Consider the following 23,108-nt stretch of genomic DNA (forward strand, 5'->3'; position numbering starts at 1 on the left):
GTTTGAAAGGGGCTTTAGCACCTCTGTGGGACTCTTTTAAACCCCTTACCTCTTAGGCAGTTGCTTATTTTGCAACCCTTTGTTGTTTAACAACAAAGAGAATGGGCTCTCATAATGTTATATTAATCAGCGGATTAATATTTCAATTTGATTTGCTTTATAGTTGAGGTGCTGTTGGCATTTCCATTTTCCCTCCATATGTGCAGCGATGTTAAGTGGTATCATTACCATTTTCTACCTGGGGGTTCAGGGAGATAACAGGCACCAGTGATAGCTCTATTCGGTGGGGGGAGAGGGAGGATTTTGGGGGGCACTCATGCATTTTTAAAGGTCCGTGTTTGGTGTGCCTTCACATCCATTATTCTCAAATGCTGCACGCAAACAGCTGAGTCACAGGCTTTCTGCCCAGCCACAGGACAACAAGAAACAATAACACCCTGAAAGTCAAGATTGGAGTGCCCAGTGTAACGGTGTCCGCAGATATACAGGCAAATAGGATTTCTTCAATATAAATTGTATTGGACAAATCTTTGTTCCCACTGGACTCTATGGATCGAGTCAAATGATGTGTTAAAATTATAGAGGAAACACAAGATGAGCGCGCTTAATTTATTTTTTCTGAACTCTTTTTGCAGGTGAGAACAAAGATTTCCCACTTGAAGAAAACCAAACAGAAATAAATACAGGTTCAGTCCACGTTCAGGTGCACTGTGAGATCGTAATTAGTCACCAATAAGAAAGAACACATGAACAAACCAAACTTTGAGTATGAGAAGCCTGACTTTGATATTAGTTGAAAAAAAAAACCCTACATAAAAGCTTTTACTATTCTAATAAAATGAATTTATGCCAGCAACTGACATTTACAAAATGTCAATGGCAGAATATCTTCACCTGTTTTGTGCAAAGGTTTTTCCTAATTATAACCCACTCCTGGGTAAGTACATGTCGCTCTAGGTTTGTAAGTGTTAAAGGGTAATAACAGAAGATAGTTTACTGAACTATACTTTTTGTTGTGCATAAATACTCCATTATACACTCTTAGGCCATTTTCTTAGGTACACCTTACTAATGCTGGGTTGGACCTCCAATTTTTCTGTCTTATATTGTCTATTTTTGATGACCCTGTGTGAATTGTAGCCTCATTTTGTTGCTCTTAGCTGACAGGAGCAGCATCCAGTGTAGTCTTCTACTGCTGTAGCCCGTCAGCTTCAAGGATCAGTGTGTTTTGCATTCAGAGATGCTCTTCTGCATACCTTGTCTGTAATTAGTGTGAGCTTATTTGAGTTACTTTGACTTTCATCCACCTCAGCTCAGTCTGGCAATACTCCTCTGACTTCTGACATTAACAAGGCATTTTCACCAAGAGAACTCCTGCTCACTGAATATTTTCTGTAACCCTTAGAGATGGTTGTATAAGAAAATCCCAATAGATCAGCAGCTTCTGAAATCCTCAGGACAGCCCATCTAGCACCAACAACCATGCCAAAGACACCTTTCTTTCTCTCTCTGATTCTCAGTTTGAACTTCAGCAGGTCGTCTTGAGAGTGTCTACAGGCCTAAATGTACTGAGTTGCTTCAACAAAGAGTGCATCTAAAAAACTATGTAGTGAGTGACTCTCACGTGTGGATTAATGTGTAGATAAAAATTGCATCTTAATTAAAGATAAATGTCATTTTTCATTGTATTTGTCCTCTAAAGAAAGTCAGATGACTCAGGATGGGTTTAGATGAAATGAAGGTGGTCTGATGCATCAGTTTGAAGAGTTCAGTCTTTATAGAGTAAATCAGCTGAGAGATACTTGTTTGCATGGATCAAGAAGCTATCCTTTTGTTAGGTTAGCTGGATTACACAGATGGATTACGTGGCAGAAACACACACGGACGCAGAATGGTTGGTGATGCAAGTTTTATATATATACAAGTAAGGGGGAATATTTACAAGGGAAAGGGGCTATATACAGTGATAAATAAAAATGTGCCAGCAGGAAAACACCGAGGCGATGAGATGGAGCCGAAGCATACAGGTAGGTAGCAGACGCACCGGAGCTACCTGACAACAGGGAACAAAACAGGGTTTATGGCATACCGTTGATAGCCGAACGTTAAACACAAGTGGACGGAGAGAGTTGGAGAGCTTACTTGACCACCCAAACCACAGCCGCTGCGGTGATCGCCGCCTGATGGTGCGTAGCACTCCGTCGCGGATCCAGAATAGCCAACACAAAATCCTAGGTAGGCGGGCAGGCGATGGAACAGGCTAAGACAAAGAAAAGTAGGCGAAACGTGGATCCTTTAAAACATACAGCTCCACAGCGTAAAATCAACAGATGCAGCCTGTGCTAACTCGTTACCACTTGTGACAGCGATAATACTCCGACACCAGACGTCCGTGACTCTGCTCCCTAAAAGCGCTCACTGATGACGTCCGATGCGTCGCAGGTGTGTTGGAATGCCATCAAGCCCCGCCTCGCCTACCTATAACCAAAAGGAAAACAAAACCCAAACAACAACAGTACACCTACCCACCACCTCCTAACAGTATCCCCCCCTCAAGGAACGCCACCCGGCGGTCCTCCAGGCTTGTCAGGATGCCTCCTGTAAAAATCCACAATAAGCGCTGGGTCCACAATGAAGGCCCTCGAGACCCAAGAGCGCTCCTCCGGGCCATACCCCTCCCAGTCCACCAGAAACTGGAAACCTCGGCCACGACGGCGCACATCCAGCAGCCGCCGGACTGAATAGACAGGACCCCCGTCCACCACCCGGGCGGGCGGAGGAGGTTCCACGGGTGGGCACAGCGGGCTGTGAGAGACTGGCTGCAGTTGAGAAACATGGAACGTAGGATGAATCCTCATAGAAGCCGGTAGTTGCAGCCTCACAGAAACAGGATTGATGATGCGTTGGATGGTGAAAGGACCCAGGAAGCGAGGGGCAAGCTTCCTGGCCACGCACTTCAAAGGAACATTCGCAGAGGACAGCCAAACCTGTTGGCCCACGGTGTATGGAGGCGCAGGCGTTCTCCTCCGATCAGCAGCCCGGCGAGTCTGAGACACGGTCCGGAGCAGCGCCGCCTTGGTCCGGCGCCAAATCCTCCGACTGCGACGTAGATGATCCCGCACGGCCGGAACCGCAATCTCCGCCTCCTGAGAAGGAAACAACGGCGGCTGATATCCCAGACAAACCTCAAACGGAGAAAACCCCGTAGCTGCCGAGGTGAGAGAGTTATAAGCATACTCAATCCAAGCAAGATGACCACTCCAGGAAGCGGGGTCAGAGGAGGCCACACAGCGCAAGGCGGACTCCAGCTGCTGATTGGCCCTTTCAGTCTGTCCATTAGACTGTGGGTGATAGCCCGAGGAAAGGCTCACCCCCACTCCCAACGCGGTACAAAAAGCCTTCCACACCCGAGAAACAAACTGAGGCCCCCGGTCCGACACAATGTCCAAAGGAAGTCCATGTAACCGAAAAACATGATCCACGAGCACGCGAGCAGTCTCCAGGGCAGAAGGAAGTTTAGACAGAGGGACAAAATGCGCCGCCTTGGAGAACCTGTCCACAATGGTGAGGATCACCGAGTGACCAGCGGAACGCGGCAACCCGGTAACAAAGTCAACTGCAATATGCGACCAAGGTCGACCAGGGACAGGCAGGGGATGCAGCAACCCGGGGGGGGGCCAGGTGACGGCTCTTATTGCGCGCACAAGTGTCACAGGCCAGCACATACTCGCGGGCATCCCTCGCCAAAGCGGGCCACCAAAAGGAGCGCCGTAGCAGGGAAACCGTACGACGCACGCCAGGATGACAAGCAAAATGAGACGCGTGCGCCCAGTGCAAGACACGCGCGCGCACGGCCGCCGGAACAAACAGTTTACCCTGCGGGCCCGAACCCGGGTCCGGATCCTGCCGCTGTGCCTGGCGCACCAAGCTCTCGATCTCCCATGTCACGGCCCCCACCACGCAAGACGAGGGGATGATCGGAACCACCCCCGTAGACTCAGACGCGGGGGAAAACTGACGGGACAAAACGTCCGGCTTAACATTGCGAGAACCCGGGCGAAACGAGATCGTAAAATGGAACCGGCTAAAAAACAGCTGCCACCTGGCCTGCCTGGAGTTAAGCCGCTTCGCACTCCGAATATAAGAGAGGTTCCTATGGTCCGTCCAAACCACAAACGGCTGTTCCGCCCCCTCCAACCAGTGACGCCACTCCTCCAAAGCCAGCTTAACCGCCAGCAGCTCACGATTACCCACGTCATAGTTCCGCTCAGCCGGAGAAAACCGCCGCGAAAAAAATGCGCACGGATGGAGACGGCCATCATCGGGCGAGCGCTGCGACAACACCGCCCCCGCACCCACATCAGAAGCATCCACCTCCACCACAAACTGTCTGGCACCATCCGGGTGGGCGAGAACGGGCGTGGAACAAAACAACTCCTTCAACCGAGCAAACGCCTGCTCGGCCTCAGGAGACCAACAGAAAACTCGAGCCGAGGACGTAAGCCGGGTGAGCGGAAGGGTGATCTGACTGAAGTTCTTAATAAATCGGCGATAAAAATGAGCAAACCCCAAAAACCTCTGCAGGTGTTTGCGCGAGGAAGGAGTCGGCCAATCCGCAATCGCCCTGATTTTGCCAGGATCCGGCCCCACCCGCCCCTTAGCAAAGACATAGCCCAGGAACGACACAGAATGAGCATGAAACTCGCACTTCTCCGCTTTCACAAAAAGTTTGTTTTCCAGGAGGCGCTGCAAAACGCTGCGCACCTGCTGAACATGGTCCTCAAACGACCGCGAAAAAACAAGGATGTCATCCAAATAAACGAACACACACCGATTCAAAAAGTCCCGAAGCACATCATTAATCAACGCCTGAAACACTGCCGCGCATTCGTCAGACCAAACGGCATTACCAAGTATTCGTAATGTCCACGGTGAGTGTTAAAGGCCGTCTTCCACTCATCTCCCTGGCGCATGCGCACCAGATGGTACGCATTGCGAAGGTCCAGCTTCGTAAAAATGACCGCGTCCTGTAAAGGTTCAAAAGCAGAAGAGATCAGGGGAAGAGGATATTTGTTCTTCACAGTAATGTCATTAAGACCCCGAAAATCAATGCAGGGTCGGAGAGATCCATCTTTCTTATCCACAAAGAAAAAACCCGCCGCCAACGGCGAAGATGATGGACGAACCAGGCCCGCCTCCAGTGACTCCTCGTGTTTCTGGAGTAAATCGCCGGACGCGGGACCTGTGTGTTCTGCCGAATCCATCAAAAATGGTCGGAGTATTCTGTTAGGTTTGCTGGATTACACAGATGGATTACGTGGCAGAAACACACACGGACGCAGAATGGTTGGTGATGCAAGTTTTATATATATACAAGTAAGGGGGAATATTTACAAGGGAAAGGGGCTATATACAGTGATAAATAAAAATGTGCCAGCAGGAAAACACCGAGGCGATGAGATGGAGCCGAAGCATACAGGTAGGTAGCAGACGCACCGGAGCTACCTGACAACAGGGAACAAAACAGGGTTTATGGCATACCGTTGATAGCCGAACGTTAAACACAAGTGGACGGAGAGAGTTGGAGAGCTTACTTGACCACCCAAACCACAGCCGCTGCGGTGATCGCCGCCTGATGGTACGTAGCACTCCGTCGCGGATCCAGAATAGCCAACACAAAATCCTAGGTAGGCGGGCAGGCGATGGAACAGGCTAAGACAAAGAAAAGTAGGCGAAACGTGGATCCTTTAAAACATACAGCTCCACAGCGTAAAATCAACAGATGCAGCCTGTGCTAACTCGTTACCACTTGTGACAGCGATAATACTCCGACACCAGACGTCCGTGACTCTGCTCCCTAAAAGCGCTCACTGATGACGTCCGATGCGTCGCAGGTGTGTTGGAATGCCATCAAGCCCCGCCTCGCCTACCTATAACCAAAAGGAAAACAAAACCCAAACAACAACAGTACACCTACCCACCACCTCCTAACACCTTTGACTTTTTGTTGGAGCATAGAGGAACCCCAACTCTTGTGAGGTTTTGGTTGCCACCAGTTGCTACAGTCCTGCTCATCATTCCCTTAAGCAGTCTCCCCATTGTTTCTATCACTAGTAGATTAACCACCTTTGCCGAACTGACAGCTCAAGAGGCTATGAGTGCAGTGCTCACTTTTTTTGCTGCTTGCTTTTAGACATGTCGACACATGCCTGCATTGTTTGAATGTACTTTAAAAGACTTAAAGTGTGTGAGTATTTTTGGTTTCTAAGATTTAGAGATACTTTTTCCATATGTAACTTTCTTTATTTCCAGTCCAAATTTACAACCAAGAATCATTTTGTACATTTATTTAGCTTTTTTAAAAGAGTATTTTAAATATTCATTTCCTGTAACTAAAGTGTGATATTTTAGTTTAAAAGTGCTGCATTTCAGTTGTTTATATTTCATTCAAGGTGCTTTTGTGTTGTTAACACTGGTCAGATTTCAAACAGTGAACTCAGTCACACATAAAACAATATTTCCTGGTAGGATTAAGTGGTGGAACTATTCTCCTAAGTGGAGGCATGGGCATTCATTTCAGTATCATTACTTTCTTACTCTTACTATTTCATTAGTAATCCAGGTTTGATGTGCCACTACATTACAGAACTAAGGGCCCTGCCTAAAACACGCCCTTTGTTCTTGTTTGAATACTAGGCAGCTGGTTTGGGTGCTCCACTTGGTTCTTGGAAATCAAGCTCACCTGGAATCTTTCCTGGAATTGTTTGACATTCTTGTGGGAACTTCTTATGTTTGTGGCTGCAGCTGATTCAGTCTACTACTGCTTTTCTACACCTCAAATACATTCCAAAAACTTTCACCAATGGAAATGTAAAAAACACAACCTTATCACTGGGTTCACTAACACCGATTGATATGTTACCAAAATATACTTTTCTGAAGTAACAAGCTGTCTGTGCCTGCTCTGTGATCACTCTGTCATCATTCATTACTATGTCGACTCAGTAAAGTTAAAAAGTCCCAGAAGACACAAGGGAGACAAAAGACATGATTGCATTTGGACTCCGCAAAAAATAGCTCCCTATATATTAGGTAATCATAAAAGGCCACGCTCTGCAGATAAACATAACCTGTATGATCAGTGTCAACTTTGGTTTACTTCTCAGTCCCCAGCTAATCACATCCTATCAGCAGTGCACGACTTAAAGAAAACAGACAAGCAATTAGGACATGAATTATTTGTCATAAACATCATTCACTGCCATGCAAATGCAACATAATTGCCCAGCAGACCTTGAGTGACAAGTCATTAGATGATTGTTCACAACGGTTGATTACGATATGACAGGCGTGTCTCACTTCATACATAGCTCGAGTTAAGTGTTGATCATTTTAAGATGCCTCTGCTCATCACATCCAAACCCTCAATAAACAGCAACATTACTACAGTACAAATATTGGCTGTTTTTTAATTATTTTTCAAGCGTTTCCTTGTAGCAGTCTCATTTAGCGCTCTGAAAACCAAACTGAAAGAAGAAAATCTTGAAATAAACGAGATCTGAAAATAGAGCATGACTACATCAGGTACAATGTGTCTGGTGACGATATCAGGGGGTCAGATAGTCTTTGACTGCCTTGATTTGTATGTTAACTTGTCCGATTTCTTTCTGTGCACTATCACTGTGAACACAAAATGTTTACAGATCCTGCAGTGATCATCGGATGCAAACACATACACCCTTAGCTCCAAACTGAAGATGGCAAATCATTTTCACAGCAGACAATTTGACTTGTTATAGTTTTTTTTAAGTACAGGTGTTATGAATGTTAAAATCTTTGTTCTTCAAGTGTTCCCCCAATGGCATAAGTGTAAGAAAACTGAAAGTGAAACAGCTAAATGAAATTCTGCAGTCATTATTTTTATCATGTTGTTTGTCTAATAAAAAAAAGAATTACCTCTGATTGTAGTTCCTTAATAGTTTTTGCATCTTTATACTATAAATACTGTGTATTCCCCTGTGAGCCTAAATGGTTTTATTCCTAATCATAACCAAGTGGATTTGGTGTGTAAACCCAACCAAACAGTCAGCGAAAACAAAGCTTAAATCAATAACAATAGTCACACGGAGGAGTGGAACCTTAGGCCGCGGGTTCAAAATCTGTGTATTATACATTCCCCACTCTTACTGTCTCTTCATGTGCACATAATCTGTTATAAACTGGGATAAAAGTTGGAGAAACCAAAAGATTTACCTCTAAAAGAAACAGAGTGCAGTTTTGCAGGATTAGCTATCCAGGCTAGTCACGTTTCATGTAACATTATTTGCATGTCAAAGTGTTATGCAGACCCTGGTGATCTTTAAAATAGGATTAAAAAAACTGTGGGTTAGAGAAAAGTTATCGTCATAGTTATAAGCAACCTGTGACAGTGTTAACAGGACTAATCTTTGTTCATTCTTACTTTTTATTCTTTTTTTTAATAATTATTTTTATTTACAAAAAAACCTCAAAGGGTCATGCAGGGTCCCATATGAAATGTGTTGTCCTCTCATAAATCTGTGATGCTTCCTAATTACCACAGTGACCCCTTTATCTACAGTATGTCTATGAATAGGTGTTCGTACGTGGTGTACTTACACACGTTGGTGTACTTACACACCTGTTAATGTGTTTGTGTGTGTATGAGCACGTGCACGCTGCCCTTCATAATCAGGGGTCTGAAAGAGCCCCCACTCTGCCAGTGAATTGCTCACAGCTGTGGCCCCTTGTCGCGCTGGCAACCTCGGCCCTGTCATCGTGCGTCCGCCTATCTGACCTGCTAATTTGGAGCATATGTAAGTGCTCTTAAAGTGGCGGGCCTTTTGACATGCCACAAACAGCAGCTGTGGCAGCTGCCCCGAAGGAAAGCTTTATTTAATTCAATTACATCTTTTGGAGATATGTAAACGAGGAGATGAGGGGCAGGGAGGGGTGGGAGAGAGGAGGAGGAAGGGGAGGGGGTGAAGGGGAGGAGAGAGGAGGACAGGAGGTGGTCTCTTCTCCATTCACCACTACACCTATACTCATCACACCCCTCTAGCTTTCCCTTCTCTTGCACCCAGAAGACCCTCCACCCCGTTTGATCACCGTCGCCTCCTTTCCAACTCCAAACCCGAAAGTGTCAAGGCCCAGGTGGCTCGATAGCAAATGATTGGGTGAGTAACAGTTGCAAAACCCTTACCTCCCCTCCTCTCCTTTGCAGTACCCTCCACCCCCCTCTCACTGTCTCTCCAGCGGGGGAGTCTGAGGGGGGATAATCAGGGTCAGGATCCTCTGCCACACTGATCAGTGCGTCTCAACCCCCGGGCAGCCCTGCAATTAATGCGCCGTTGAAAGGGAGCAAAAATATTCACCATCTGGCAATTAGGGCTCATAGGCTCCCTCTTTCTGCCTCTCCTCCTCTTCTTTGCCTCTCTGGGCTTTAAATGCAATTGTGATCTTATTCTTGTTCCAGCTTCAGTGCCTAACACTGGCCCAAGGCCCATTTGCCACTCAGAGGGCCTATATAGGAATGAACGAACGCAGGATCGCAATCCAGGGCAATTCAGAAACCCCTCTTAGTCCTAAAATGGAGACGTAATAACGACTCTTCTTGTTATTTTTCTCCCCCCCCCCCCCCTCACTCTGCTGAGGATTCATCCCATCTCTTGCTCTTCCAGCCCCAGCTGCTGCTGGCCTGAAAAGGGGCTTGAAAGAGACTGGTGTCATCACGATCAAATTAACTCTTTCTCTGTGGATGGGAGCAAAGGTTGTCAATGGTACTGTCGTCTGTAGTCGTTTTTTTAACACATCAATGATGTTATGATTAGTCATTTTACTGCCAACAATGGCCGCCAAATGCTTGTGAATGCCCTTTCCTTCAAAGAGGATCGGAGGGCTGTTGAAAGACATTGATTTTGAGAGAAGTCAGACATCTTTCCAGTTTTTTTCCTCCCTTCTGCTCTTCTCCACATGCTCATTGTGAAATTCAAATCTCAGAATGACAAATAGAGTGATTACGTTTACCATTGATCTGGCTAGTTTTGAGTTGCAAATGTGCAACCTCGACATTTGGCTAGTGTGTGAATCAAGGTCTTGGGGACAATGGAGAAGCAAATTTGAGGAAGTAGTTGGTCGCAGATACCACATGCACAGACAGGCATGCTGCAAAGGAAAGCTGTGGATCTCATAAAGGAGGCCAAGAGGGTTTTCCCATTGATCGAGACATTTACATTTTTGTAAAATCGAGACGAGAGCATGTTCCAAATGTTCTCTCAAATGAAGACAGAGCGAAAGGAAAACCACACCGACGCTTTCTTTCGGGTTCTTTCCTTCACGTCACGTAACAGGGCCTGTAAGGTCAGCGATCGTCGACTCAACAAGAACCCCTCCGACGCCTCCCCCAGTTCCGCTGACCTCGATCTATCTCGTCTTTAATTGCTACCACCATCCCTACAGCAAGCTGCCGCCATTGTGCTTTCCTGTAAAGCGATAATTACACATGTTGAATTATTAACAGTCATTATCAAAGCTTGTGCTTAACTTGTTTTGTTGTAGTGTAAGGTTCCTGTGATCTCGGGCAGTCATTACTTATTAACAGACTGGATGCTTTTCCCCCAGTCGCCGCGTGTCGATGCATTAATGACGCACCCATCCTGTTTTCCCCCATTTTAGCTTCAGTTAAATGGCAAAAATAATATTGGGGTTACATTAAGGGGGGGATAGCAAAGATGACTATTTATTGGCCCTAGATGAAATCATTATCATAAAGGGAAATTAATTAAACCAGTATTTTCAATTGACTGTTTGCATAGTCAAGGAGTGTTTTCTGTCAATGTTTTTCTTCGGGGAGGTGCACACTCATAACTGAACCCAGACTGATGACCAACCAGGGCATCTGCAGGCATTATACTGCTCTCAAATGTTTCTTCACAGTGTGAACTTTGGAACAGATTTAAGAACTGTTTCTCATGATTATTTATGTATATATTTTTGCTGTTGTGTAAAGTAGCGAGTCTCTACATAAGGTACACCACAGTGTATCTCTGCTTTTTCAAAGAGGTCATGGGAAGATCTAGCAGCGGTACAATCAGGAGAAATGAAGAAAATGGCCTTTTTTAATTCCACATGTAATAAGAACATTACATTTCAACAGTTGAACCCAACAGTTAGGGTTCAACTGTTGGTATGTATAAAAACTGTTTAGGTCCAGTCAAAGTGAGGTCTAAAGCTTGACTGACAGTCCTGCAATACAGGTTAAATACAGTACTATGTGTTAAGCTTTAGTCTGCAGTACCCTGACCTTGTGTTTTAGAGAAAAAAGAAAGTTTTTCATGGCAAAAATAATAATAGCTATTTTCCCCTATTGCTATAACTTTCAATAACAATTTCCAAACCCCCAAAACCACTTACTGTGTTAGCATATAAGTTTAGGGATTAGAGTCTGGGTACTTCTTAACTCTTGGAAAGTCTTGGAAAGTGCTGAAAGATGTTTCTACTTTGAGCACTAAGTGACTTTTATTGTATTCTCTGCTAGAAATAATTTATTAGAACAACAAGTCAACATTTAGGAAAATGACCACAGACTTTGATTATTATTTTCTCTATATTTAACCGTCATGAGGTTGACAACACACTTGTAAAAGTTGCAGGGTAAAAATACAGCTTCATTTACAGTACCTTTAATTTGATTATATATATATATATATATATATATATATATATATATATATATATATATATATATCCCTTCCAAACCCTGTAATTAAACAATTTGTGTTAAATTTATGACACAGGATCGTGGCCCAAAGCAGGTGACTTTCAAAACAACTTTGACTGAATTTAGTCTGTCAGGTGAACGTTTGCGGCCAGATACTCCAGGAATACCCGCGTGACCTTCAAAAACAACCACATGGCCTCAAAATTCAACTATCCAAATGGAATCAGAGTACGAAAATAGAAAAACAAACATTGAGGGCAGAAACCGTGACAGACAACGGTGACCTGCTTGTCCTTTTCGAACCCCTCCCCACACAGAGATATCTCCTGGAGGAAAAACAAGAGCCTGGAAAAAGCAGGTATTCCATATCAAAACAACAAACCGGGTCTGAGAGACGGGCTGTGGCTGTAGATGAGGAGCTATCATAAGCACTTAAATCACAAACAGGTTGACCACACACGCTGAAAGGGGGTGGGAGGGGTGGTGCAGCACTTCAACACAGGGGTTTTTTGCACATGCAAATGTAGCATTTGTGTGACTGGCACACCAAACTGCAGCCAGGCAGGGATAGAGCCAGGCTGAACCTTCACCTGCAAGACCTCCACACAAGCAAAACCCCAACACAGATGCACTTAGTTCTCCTTTTATTCTCCCTTCCGTTCTTTTGTTGCTCCATAGTTTGTAATTCTATTATAGGTCATCTACCAGCAGTGCTGAACATAGAGCGTGTAAAAAATATTCTGCTTAAAGTCCAAGCTGTTTGTCGAAATTTTCCCTTGAATAAATGCACGTTAAAAAATGATTCAGTATGTTTACTTTTTTATTTTCTGCACTTTAATCACCAATTTGTCTCTATTTATGCTGTATGATTTCTTTAATAGATCCTGTTTAACTACTTATATGTCACTTGTAAGTTAATCCATAACAATTCAATTTCAATTCAAATGGAAAATGATAAGAATATGGAAAAAAGATGTGCAAAATATTAAATCTACAACATAATTAGAAGCTGTCAAATAAATGTGTTGGAATAAAATAGCACACGAGTAAGAGAAAAATCCTCTCTTATAATTTCAAATCTCCTCTCCCCACCTCCTTTCCTTTCTTTCTTTCTTTCTCCTCACATCATCTGGTCCTTCCATTCTTCATCAGTTACCTTATCTGAAGCTCTCACTCCGCTCTCCCCTCACTCACCCTCTCTCCCTCTTTCTCAGCGTTGAACAAATGGGTAATAAGCGCCACTTTGTACCTCTCTCGTCTTTCAGATCCAGAGTGAAGAGTCTGATTAAATAATCATTGGAGGAGCGGTGTGTGTGCGGCTTTCCCCCTACTCCTCACCTTGGGGACATATTGTCCCCTGTCACTGAAACCTCGGGGACAGAAGGCTCCGCCGTGGGGAGGCTCAGTGGGGGAGCAAGGAGCTGATGAAACGAAGATCGGGTAATGAAGGCATGGCCCATGGCTTCCGTGGCTCTGCCATATGTTTCACCAAATGCAAATTGCCCCCCAATTCAAACAACTTTTTCATCTTGATATATGCAAATGTGTTTATAAATACGGGCTTATAAATATAGCATTACAGTTTATACGGAGGGAGCTTTGAATCATTTTCTCCCTCGCTCTGCTGTTGTTATATGTGGCTGCGGCGCAGCGTGACAAGCTTTAACAAACAGACACGTACCTAGCAGCGGCTAATGGTGTCCTGGGGGACAGGAAGTAAGGTGGTCAAACTGGGAGAGCAGCGCTGACTGGCCTGAGAACCAATGAGAGTTGTCCTGATGAATCTCTTATCCAATTAAAATTAACCCAGTTATCACAGAGGCCAATGGCAAATCAAAGAGGGCACGTTGACAAGTGAGTGCAGGAGATGAGGTGAAGTGGCCACATTTGAACTTTTGACATTTTGAAATCTGGAATCATTTTGCTTTGCCTTGAATTATCTTGAAGGTTCAAAATCCCACTTCAATAGTGCACAATCAGTAATCCTTAATCCAAAAAATATGTGGATTAAGAAGCAAAAAGTCCTGAGTGTACATGAGTTCTGTAAGGCACGTCATCTAAATACTAAAAAGAGAGTGTGAGTGTGTTTGTGTGTTACGCTCAGAGCAATGAACCCAAAACATCAACATCAAAGAGGCAAAATGTTAAATAATGATAAAGCCTTGATTGCAGTCTAATTAACTTGATTGAGCTACCCAAGAGCTGAATGGCTTATATATTTCTAGTCTGACCTGGAAAAACTTTGTGACATATCTTCATCCAAAAGTTTAAAAAATATATATGTGTTTCATCTTATTTGAAAAACTGATTATTTATCAGGTCACGGGCCATTCATAAGCCTCCTGAATCTCTGTCACTCAGGCTTCTCGAGGACAGCTGAGGGTGTTAGCCAATCCAGGTTGGGGGTGCAGTCAGGTGTCAGTCGCTGCAGAGATGATCAGATTGTCACAGTCCCACTGCTTCCCTTGGAGACGGCACCTGAGTCGATGCCTGTGCCAACATCTTCATCATCACCCGCAGCAACAGCAGCTGGCCGCTCTGGACTGGACCGCATGGGTGAAGCGGGCCAAGTGGGTCAGACCTCACTGAGAGCGCAGAGCCAGTCAGCCGTGAGGCCCGTTGTTGTTCTTTGTGGGAGTGTAGTGCATTCTGTGTAGTGTATTCCTATGTACTGGTCTGTTGACAGTGATGTTTATATATCCAGTTTCTTGGAACACTCCTTTTTATTCATATTTCAACAGCGTGACAGATCATAGACGGGGTAAATATTAATCGCGGTAATTATCAGATTTGAATAAGCTCTGATTACCATTACAGTACTTCTGCAATTCAAGTGCAGTTTTACCATCTTTATTCTTACGTGTCAATTATGGATGTCAGCCCATTTGTAATTTCTTTGTTGCAGACTCCTCTCAGTGCCACAGTCTGCTCACTAAGTGTGTCACAATAACCCTGTAAAGACGGTAACAGGCACACTTTTGTCAATAATGCACATCTGATATCTAAAAAGTGGTGTCTAACTGTTCATTTTTAATGCTTTTGCAATCTTGCCACCTTCAGGCACAATGATTTGAGAATGAAATTAAGCTGAATTAAACCAAAAATAAAAAAAGATATAAATAGATATGGATATTGTTAAATTTATCCATGATGACCACGGGTTCAAATTCTGTATCATATGAGAGTCATGCTATTCCCTGTTACCAAAAGCCTGGAAGCCCCTTCTATTTCATAAGCTCTGTTTGTTTTGGTAGCACTGGATGTCCTAAGTGTTTGGTGTCTTCTGTTTTGCCTCTAGAAAAGAGCTCAAGGACACTTTTGCCTCTTGTTGATAGTGTAGACACTCACTGTGCTCTCTTATCTGGAGGCAGGTATGAAGAAAACTTTGATACGTTTCATGTGTTTTTCCTATTTCACATTATTTCAGCATGATAATGCTGAATGATAATGATAATGATAATGATAATGATAATGATAATGATAATGATAATGCTGAAATAATAATAATAAATAATATTAATAAATATTAATAATAATAAATAATAATAATAAATAATAACACGTCATCAATAACACGTCGCTGAGCAATGTGTTGAAATGACGCAAGAGTCACTGTTTCAGGAATCAGCATGTAAAGTGAAAAGATCTTACCATGAGGCCCATTTAGCAGCTACTCTGCTGTTTGTTCCTTTCTTTTCTTTCTTTTTTATTTGGATCACAAAATCTTCCTTGACATCTGGAGTTTCTATAAATTTCTAGTTTTTCACTTTTTTGATCATTTCAAAACTTCTCATTCGTGTTCAAGTAGCAGCTGAGGTTCATTCTTGACCTCAGAAACAAACAGTTTTTATCTCCAGAAGACATGGGAATAAAGTCCTTAGTAAAGTGCTCAAGAAATAACATTTGAACATACACAGCTCACTTACACATGGCAATACCGTGTACTTCTCAAGATCTGTATAGAGCAGCTATTAAATACATATAGTGAGATTGCAGAGACTGTCAGCTAGTCAGCTAAAAGGAAAAAGAAAAGCAATATATATTATCTCCTTAACCTTTTGGGAGTAGATATGCATCCAATAAAAAAAAATATGTTAAAAATTCCATAATTGATGCTTTGGTTTTTATACATCTTTGTTAGGTCTAAGAGCTCAAATAAATACTTTAAGGTCAGAAAAGCGTCGTAGTCATAGTGGTTACAACAGTAAATCTGCAACGGCACAGAAAGGTTATTACAAAAAGGAACACAGACATTTTTTTTCCATTATGTTGAAATAAAAGCATCCTCATAAGTTGAGGGCATTGTGAAGTAAATAATCCACCCTGACCTCTTCCCTCTGTGGAATTTGTGACTCTACAACAACATCAACTTAATTTGTTTGTTGAAAATTGCCATCCGATTGGGCATTTACTGGAGTACCAAAGCAAAACAGACATTAACAGGACAAAAGCCTTAGATTAAAGTTCATTCGAGAATTGGATTACACAGCCCTGCTGTTGTCTTCCCCTTTTTATGTTATGTGGAAGCAGAGACATGATAAGAGAGAGGCATAGCAAGAAAAATCCTGAAAGGAAATCTACAGGAGATTTCCACAACATTGCAAATGGTGGTAGAGGTATAACAGCCATGGGGAAAAGCTTTTTAAATCCAGGTGTTGCTTAAAAGCCAGCAAACTTTTGCATTTGACTCAGCCTGCCATCATTCATTATTCTATAGAAAATAAAATGCAAACGAGGACACACATGTAAGTAGTTCACTCAGTAGCTGCTGATGTCACTTTCATGCTCTCTCCTACACTGATAACCATCCAGCTGATCTGAGGCCTGCATGAGTCCACTGGTCTTCAGGTCTTGACAGATGAGTTGCGCTGGTTACAGTAACCTCCAGGTTCACAGTGAGCTCATTAGCCCGAGTGCTCCACTGCTAATCAGGGGGGTTATAACTGGATGCTCATTAATCACAGACAGAGACCTGGCATGCAACTGCAGTTAAAGCAGTAGTGAACGCTGCTGCCACGTAAAGTATACTACAGGTGTAGTGTGTTGGGTTAACGCAGCAAGACAAGGGTTACAGTATTCACTGCTGCTGTGGAAAAAAAGTAAACAAAGAAGGCAGTGAAATAACTGTGATCACAGAGAGTTTAGAGACAAGCCGGTTAAAAAGGGTGTGATTAAAGCCCTTAATTGGTCTTATGAGAAAGAAAGGTTGTGAATTAGATCTACTGATGAAGATAAATGCAGATTTTGACTGGTTGTTCAGAAGATGTTTGACTGTTTATCTAAAGATATATAAAGTATGACCAATCACATTTTCATTGAATCGAGACCTTAGCTACAATCACTGTAAAGCCTTGATTAACCACCAGCTAAGCTAAATGCCCCGAGCGCCACATGTTTCATTATTCTTGATGAAATCATTCATTTACACTTAATTTTATGCTAAACAAGGACATTAGAGATGTTTTTTTTTTTTCAAATATAGTAGTATAAGGGATAAATATAAAAATAAGGCAGAACAAAACGTTTATTGCCACTGAAACCAGTGCTTACTTGTTTGTTTGTGTTGGTACTCTTCATTTACGCAGGAAACTATGACATATTCTCACCTGATCTCATGAGTGTTTAAAACAATAACATGTTTCAGTTCCAACATAATGGTGCTACCATTTATTTACATTTGTGGTCTTTTTTAAGCAGAAACGTGTGGACCTCGTTCCCAATTGGACACTGGCACCATGTAGGTGGGAAACAGACATATGTTCAAAGCTGGTTCTAACTTTGACTGTGTGCCATCTGGTCCTGAGCAGGTAATGAATTTAAGACTGAAAGTCACCAAAAGACTCTCTAGAGCTCCGTAGATGAGCTTTCACCTGTAAGTGATTCACCACCAAAGCTTTCATCTTTCCGAGTGGCTCTCTTTAAAGAACTTTAACTAACTTTTGAAAGTGGTTTTGCTCATATGGGTGAAGTCTTGTCCTTCATGCTGAGAATCTCCAGCAGAGCTGTTTCATCAACAAGCACCAAGACACTGTCTAATGTCTGTCACATATGTTTACTGCGGGCATGAGACACATCTATTAAGCATCCTAACTGATGAATTTTGCCAAATGTCACAGTGAGCCTGGCTCATATATCTCCGCAGAAAAAACATGAAGTTGTACTGTAATAAACTTTACATTAACTGGATGCTTGCGGGCTGCCATGAGCTCTCCGTGTGTTTAGAGTTACAATAGCTCCCTCTTGAGGGATTGATGTGAGGAAACAGGAGGGCAGAAATATAAAAGAGACAGGCTACTAAAACAGTGGATTCACTCTGTATTATTTATATGATTTAAACTTCATTTACATACAATATTTATAGTTATTTATACGTGACTTTTGCATCTATTTTTTCTGTGTTATTAGTTATTATAGTTATTATATAATTATTATTGTAGTTACATGATTTTTTTATTATCATAGAAATGTAGTGGGAGTAATTCACACTGGTCATAATATTAAGATGGAAAACATGTTTGTGATCGAATTTATTAAAGATACATATCAAAGACAAAAGTAAACGAAGTATCTTTGTACTGTGTGTTTGTACAGTGTGTACAATCACCTACATAAACAGTTTCTGTTTGCATGTGTGCCACACTGTCCCCGGTGCCCTCATTAACACCACAGTGTATTGACTGAAATGAAGCATCAGCCTGCTGCATTGTTGATCACATGACTCTCAGATGGATGAGTGTTGGTGAGAAGGTTGGCAAAGGAAGTGCATGGGTGTCCTCTGTTTCATGTGAGTATTAAAACAACATCCGAGGTGATACTAAAATGAGTGGCAGCAAGAAAATTTTATGTTAGACTGATTTAACTGATAGGAATCAACCAGATAACGGAATAAAGAAATTTGCTGCCTCCACATTTAAAGTCCAACATAATGAGTGTGAATCACGAGAGCAGGGCATCACGGCTGTACACCAGAGGGCAGCAAATGACAGCATGCCAGTTTGAGTCAGTACAGATAGTATAGTCCTCTGTAGCTCCACATAAATAAAAAAAAGTGATTAGTAAATGTTTGTTTTATATGGATTCTATGTCTGATACTATAACATATTCTTGTAAACGCCCCCTTTTTTCTATACAACGTAGTTCTTAGGTTTTATTATGACACCAGTCAACAACATGTGGAGGAACAAAAATGCAAACACAGCCTTCAAAATGCCTGTTGGAGACATAAAATCGGTAAATATTGCTTTAACACAGGAATTCTGTAAAATCACTTTATGGTCAAGTGAAATAAGCTCTAAATGCAACATTTGCAACTCACTGATATGGTCCTGCAAATCACCTTGGGGGAGCGGGGGTCATCAGAACACTGGGCAGCATAACATTACCTATTGGTTAGTGAAGTCCTATTGGTTCATCATATTGATGTTTTAACACTGGGAGTGACGAGTGAGGGTTGGCTCTGACTGTGAAACTGTACACTTGTTAGCGTATCCTGGCCGATCCACTTTTCTGTCTCTTAGAAACGCCATTATCTACAAAATGGACTTAATGTTCTACTCAGCATCAAATAAATCTAGCAACTGAGCTCATAAAGACGCCAGGCAACTATTTACTGAGGTTACATTGCACGGCCTTCAGCCATAAACTTCTACACAATGGCAGGCCTTTTCATAACCAAAGCTAATGCCCCCTACTGATCACTAAAAGAATTCAGGTTTAAAGCCTTTTTCTATACCCATCTACTACAATGCATATGATCACAAGTTGCCATGAATGTCTCAACTCACTGGCCTGGTCAATATTGGCCACCACGAGAAAGCAGTCCTGTTCTGCAGTACAAAATCTATGAAAAATGAAGGTGTGGCAATACATCACCGGTTTATCAGCGAGATAGCTTCCCATTTGGACCTTTATCTTGCAATTCATTTTACATACCTTCTGCTGAAAAAAGACAATTTGAGAGTCATAGACCCTTTTCACAGATGCCATAACCTGGTTAGTTGCACAGTACTGTCAAAGGACACCCTGACCATAACTGAAACACATCAGTTACTTGTATCATTCCATACCCCGGGAAATGAGAACAGCTTGGATGAAGGTAGTGAGTCTGAACCAAAACATTAAAACTCTGAAAATGATCAAAACAAAGACACTCAGATACACTTTAGAGCTGAAGCAATTATAAAGTTGACATTACATATCTGTGGGGTCACCACTATGCGTATTATCAGGATTTGTTGTAAAAGCTAAGTGCAACTTGTATATAAAATATTTGTTTATGTGTGCTGTAGGATGCATCCAGTGAAACCCCAACACTCCACACAAATAGAGTACATTTACTATTTCATGAACCACAGGAGCCTGCAGTTTAAATGCAGTAATCTCAAAATCAGTGTCTCTGTGCATTTACAGGACAAGAGCACTGAGACACAGCAAAGCATTAGAAGGAGGTTTTTTTGTTTGTTTGTTTTTTCTGTGGCAGTCACCAAAACAAATGTCTTGACTTCCCCCCACTGCTCCATGCAGTCAACCCCCATGGACCAGGAGGCTGAGTTACACACAAGCATGTACACACACCCACAGAGATCCATGTAGTCCTGTTTCCCACACTCCTCTCATTGCTCACATTAAGAGAATTCCCTCCAGACACTCATGCATTAAACAGCCAGGGAGTTGAATGTATGCATGTGCTGTAATTGGCGGATTATAAATTCCAACACTTGTGGCACTGTTGACTTTCCCATCTCTGATTCCCCCGTGTATTCTTTTCAAAGGACTCTGTTTATAGGCTTTTTGGTGAAAAACCACAGTTTAATACGAGTCCTGCAGCCCCAGTCTGGTGAAATACACACACGTTATAATTGGGCCCTTTTACATGGAGATAAATTATGCATGAACTTAATGTTGGGGTTTGTGGCCCCTGCTGTAATGGAAACTGCAAGGGTTTGAAAATCTCTATAGGGAATCAGCAGAAATATATAATGTATACTTTGTTCATTAAAATCATACGTGGTTACTTTAATGCAAGCCCTCAATCATTACAAGGAAAATGAGTGTGACATTTTCCCTTTTTCTCCAATGTGCCAGGATTATAAACGCTGATATCTGCCTTTATTTTTACTGCACTTGAGACATCAGAGCTTCTCTCAGACTCAATAACAATAGACTTAAACTGTAGCTTCTCCCTTGTCTGTCAACAATATAAAGAAAATGCACAATAAAACTTTGGAGCACACCTCCTTCTGAGCATGCGAACACATGCACACCTTCACCGCACACACAAATTTTTAATGTAGCATGAAAACCACAGGCTGAGTGGAGAAATAACCACCAGCTAAATGCTGTTAAAGACTGGCAGGATATCAGCAACTATTTTAAAGTCCCATTCAGTTGTTCAGATCATTCAGTGTTTGGCTATTTAAAAAAAGAGTGCCGATGCAGTTTTGAATCCAGCAGCTGAAATTAATGGAGGAAAAAGCTGTTTTTCTGCCTTGCATGGAGTCAGGCCAACTTTTAAGGGTGTAAATCACATTTCTTTTGAAACAGTGACTAAAATAAACATAAAACTTGCTTCATCACCCAGGCACTTTGCACATTAAAACTTGCTATAGGCAACAGAATCACATAGAAGTATAATAATTCAACCTAATGTCTTGAGATTAACTGATTTTACAATGTGCCATGTGCTTACTTGAAGTATGAACCTAATCGGTGTTGGTAGGTAGACAATAGGTGGGCTGTAGCAGTAACAACCACTCTAACTAAGGGTTAGGGTTGTCAAACATATAGTCTGTGGGGCAGACTGGGCCTACCAGAGGGTCTAGTTTGGCCCAGTTTAAAACTTTGGAAAATACTGGAAATTACAGTGAAGTCATAAAATAATCCAGGCAATCAAAACATTTCAGGTCATCTATGTTGGAGCACAAACCAGTCAAAACATCAAAACACTCCAAGTTGAACACAACCCCGACTGCTGGCACAATAACAACAATAAGAACTGTCTCAGAAATAAAAAAGAAACTAAATCCAAAGTGAAGTAAAGCTTTAATATAATCATTTTTCTCAGGGACTCCTTTCCAGCAATGTACAGACCTCCAGTCCCACCTGACTGCAGACTCTACTGTGCCAGCCTCGGTGTGTTACCACCCACACTCCTCCAACTCTTCTTTCTGTCTCAGTGAATGAGGGGAATGTCGTTAAAGAGGAGCTTGGAACCGTTTGGGATTTACAGTTAAACCAATTATTCATGAGGTCATGCAAAGTCTTTGCGTTTGACCGATCACTGAAAAACCACGTTATCAGGCTTGTTGGAGCAAAAGAACCTCTGAGTCACACAGAAAGGATGAGAATGTTACTTTGTAGGAAAGCCAGGGGCCGGATTTATCAAAACAAGACAAAAGCCTGAAGATTTAGAAAGGTTGCAGTAAATTGCAAAGGTGAAAAAATGAGCACTGAAAGTCAAATAAGAAAGGAAAAAAATTATACATTACTGAAGAACATAATGGAGGGATATTGGTAGTAGCTATACACAGCTAAACATGAAATGCTACATGCAGCCTTATAGAAAGCAACCTTTACAGAAAAGCATGTTTGCACATAGGAGTACACTCATGTGTTGCTCATTTGAGCCGATATGGAATGAATGCAGGTTTTGCCTTATTTAAAGAAGTCAGGCATTGAACTATGAGTGTGTGAGGTATAAGATTCACATGATTTGGATTTACCACTCACAAGTAATCTGGCTTCACAAGTTCTTTGAAAGCTTAAATTAAAATGTTTTGGTTTGAGAGGACTGGGAGGCTTTTTTCACGCAAATGCAACTACAACTCCATGTATAGAGTCCAAATCATTACATCAGGTTTAGGATAAGTACAGCTTTATGTACAGTGTAAATAATTTAAGCAGCAATCGAAAGATATATTCTGTTATTACAACTTGGTAATTAATTGTGTTTTTGAGGTAATTAATACTGCTTAGTGCTAACCCTAACCCTTACCACACAAGGGTGCCCTTACCCTTGGGTATTGCTGCTGGGAGCTAATTGCTTCTCTTTTCCATTTTGTTTTGTAGTTGGCACTCTGTTAGTCTACCTTTGGTTTTCTTCCTTTTGAGTTGGCAGCACCCTGCGGTTTGTCTCTTATTGTGTTTCCTACATATATTTTTCAACAATAAATATTCTTGCCAAAGCAACATCTGCTTGCATGTTTTTTCCTTCTACCCTAGCTGAGATGGGGCAAAGAAAAATACTCCAAGGACAACTGTTAAAGCTCCTAAAATCAGCATTTTTATATTCATAGTGGTTGAAACGCCTACTTCATGCATTCATTATGAAGTGCCAGCAGAGAATTATAAACCCAACATTGCAGACTTGCAG

The 23,108-nt window shown here is 42.3% G+C and overlaps 1 long non-coding RNA gene across 1 annotated transcript; it reads right to left on the minus strand.

Moving 5' to 3' along the window:
• Positions 1 to 5,344: 5,344 nt before the first annotated feature.
• Positions 5,345 to 5,947, minus strand: LOC145431868 (uncharacterized). The gene is made up of 3 exons (XR_013912174.1): positions 5,807 to 5,947; positions 5,595 to 5,712; positions 5,345 to 5,505 (listed from the first exon to the last, which is right to left on the minus strand). It is a non-coding gene; the product is annotated as an uncharacterized LOC145431868 (long non-coding RNA).
• Between the last annotated feature and the right edge of the window lie 17,161 nt (positions 5,948 to 23,108).

This window comes from Astatotilapia calliptera, chromosome 11 (assembly GCF_964374335.1).
Source record: "Astatotilapia calliptera chromosome 11, fAstCal68.1, whole genome shotgun sequence".
In the NCBI taxonomy this organism is placed as follows: Eukaryota; Metazoa; Chordata; class Actinopteri; order Cichliformes; family Cichlidae; genus Astatotilapia; species Astatotilapia calliptera.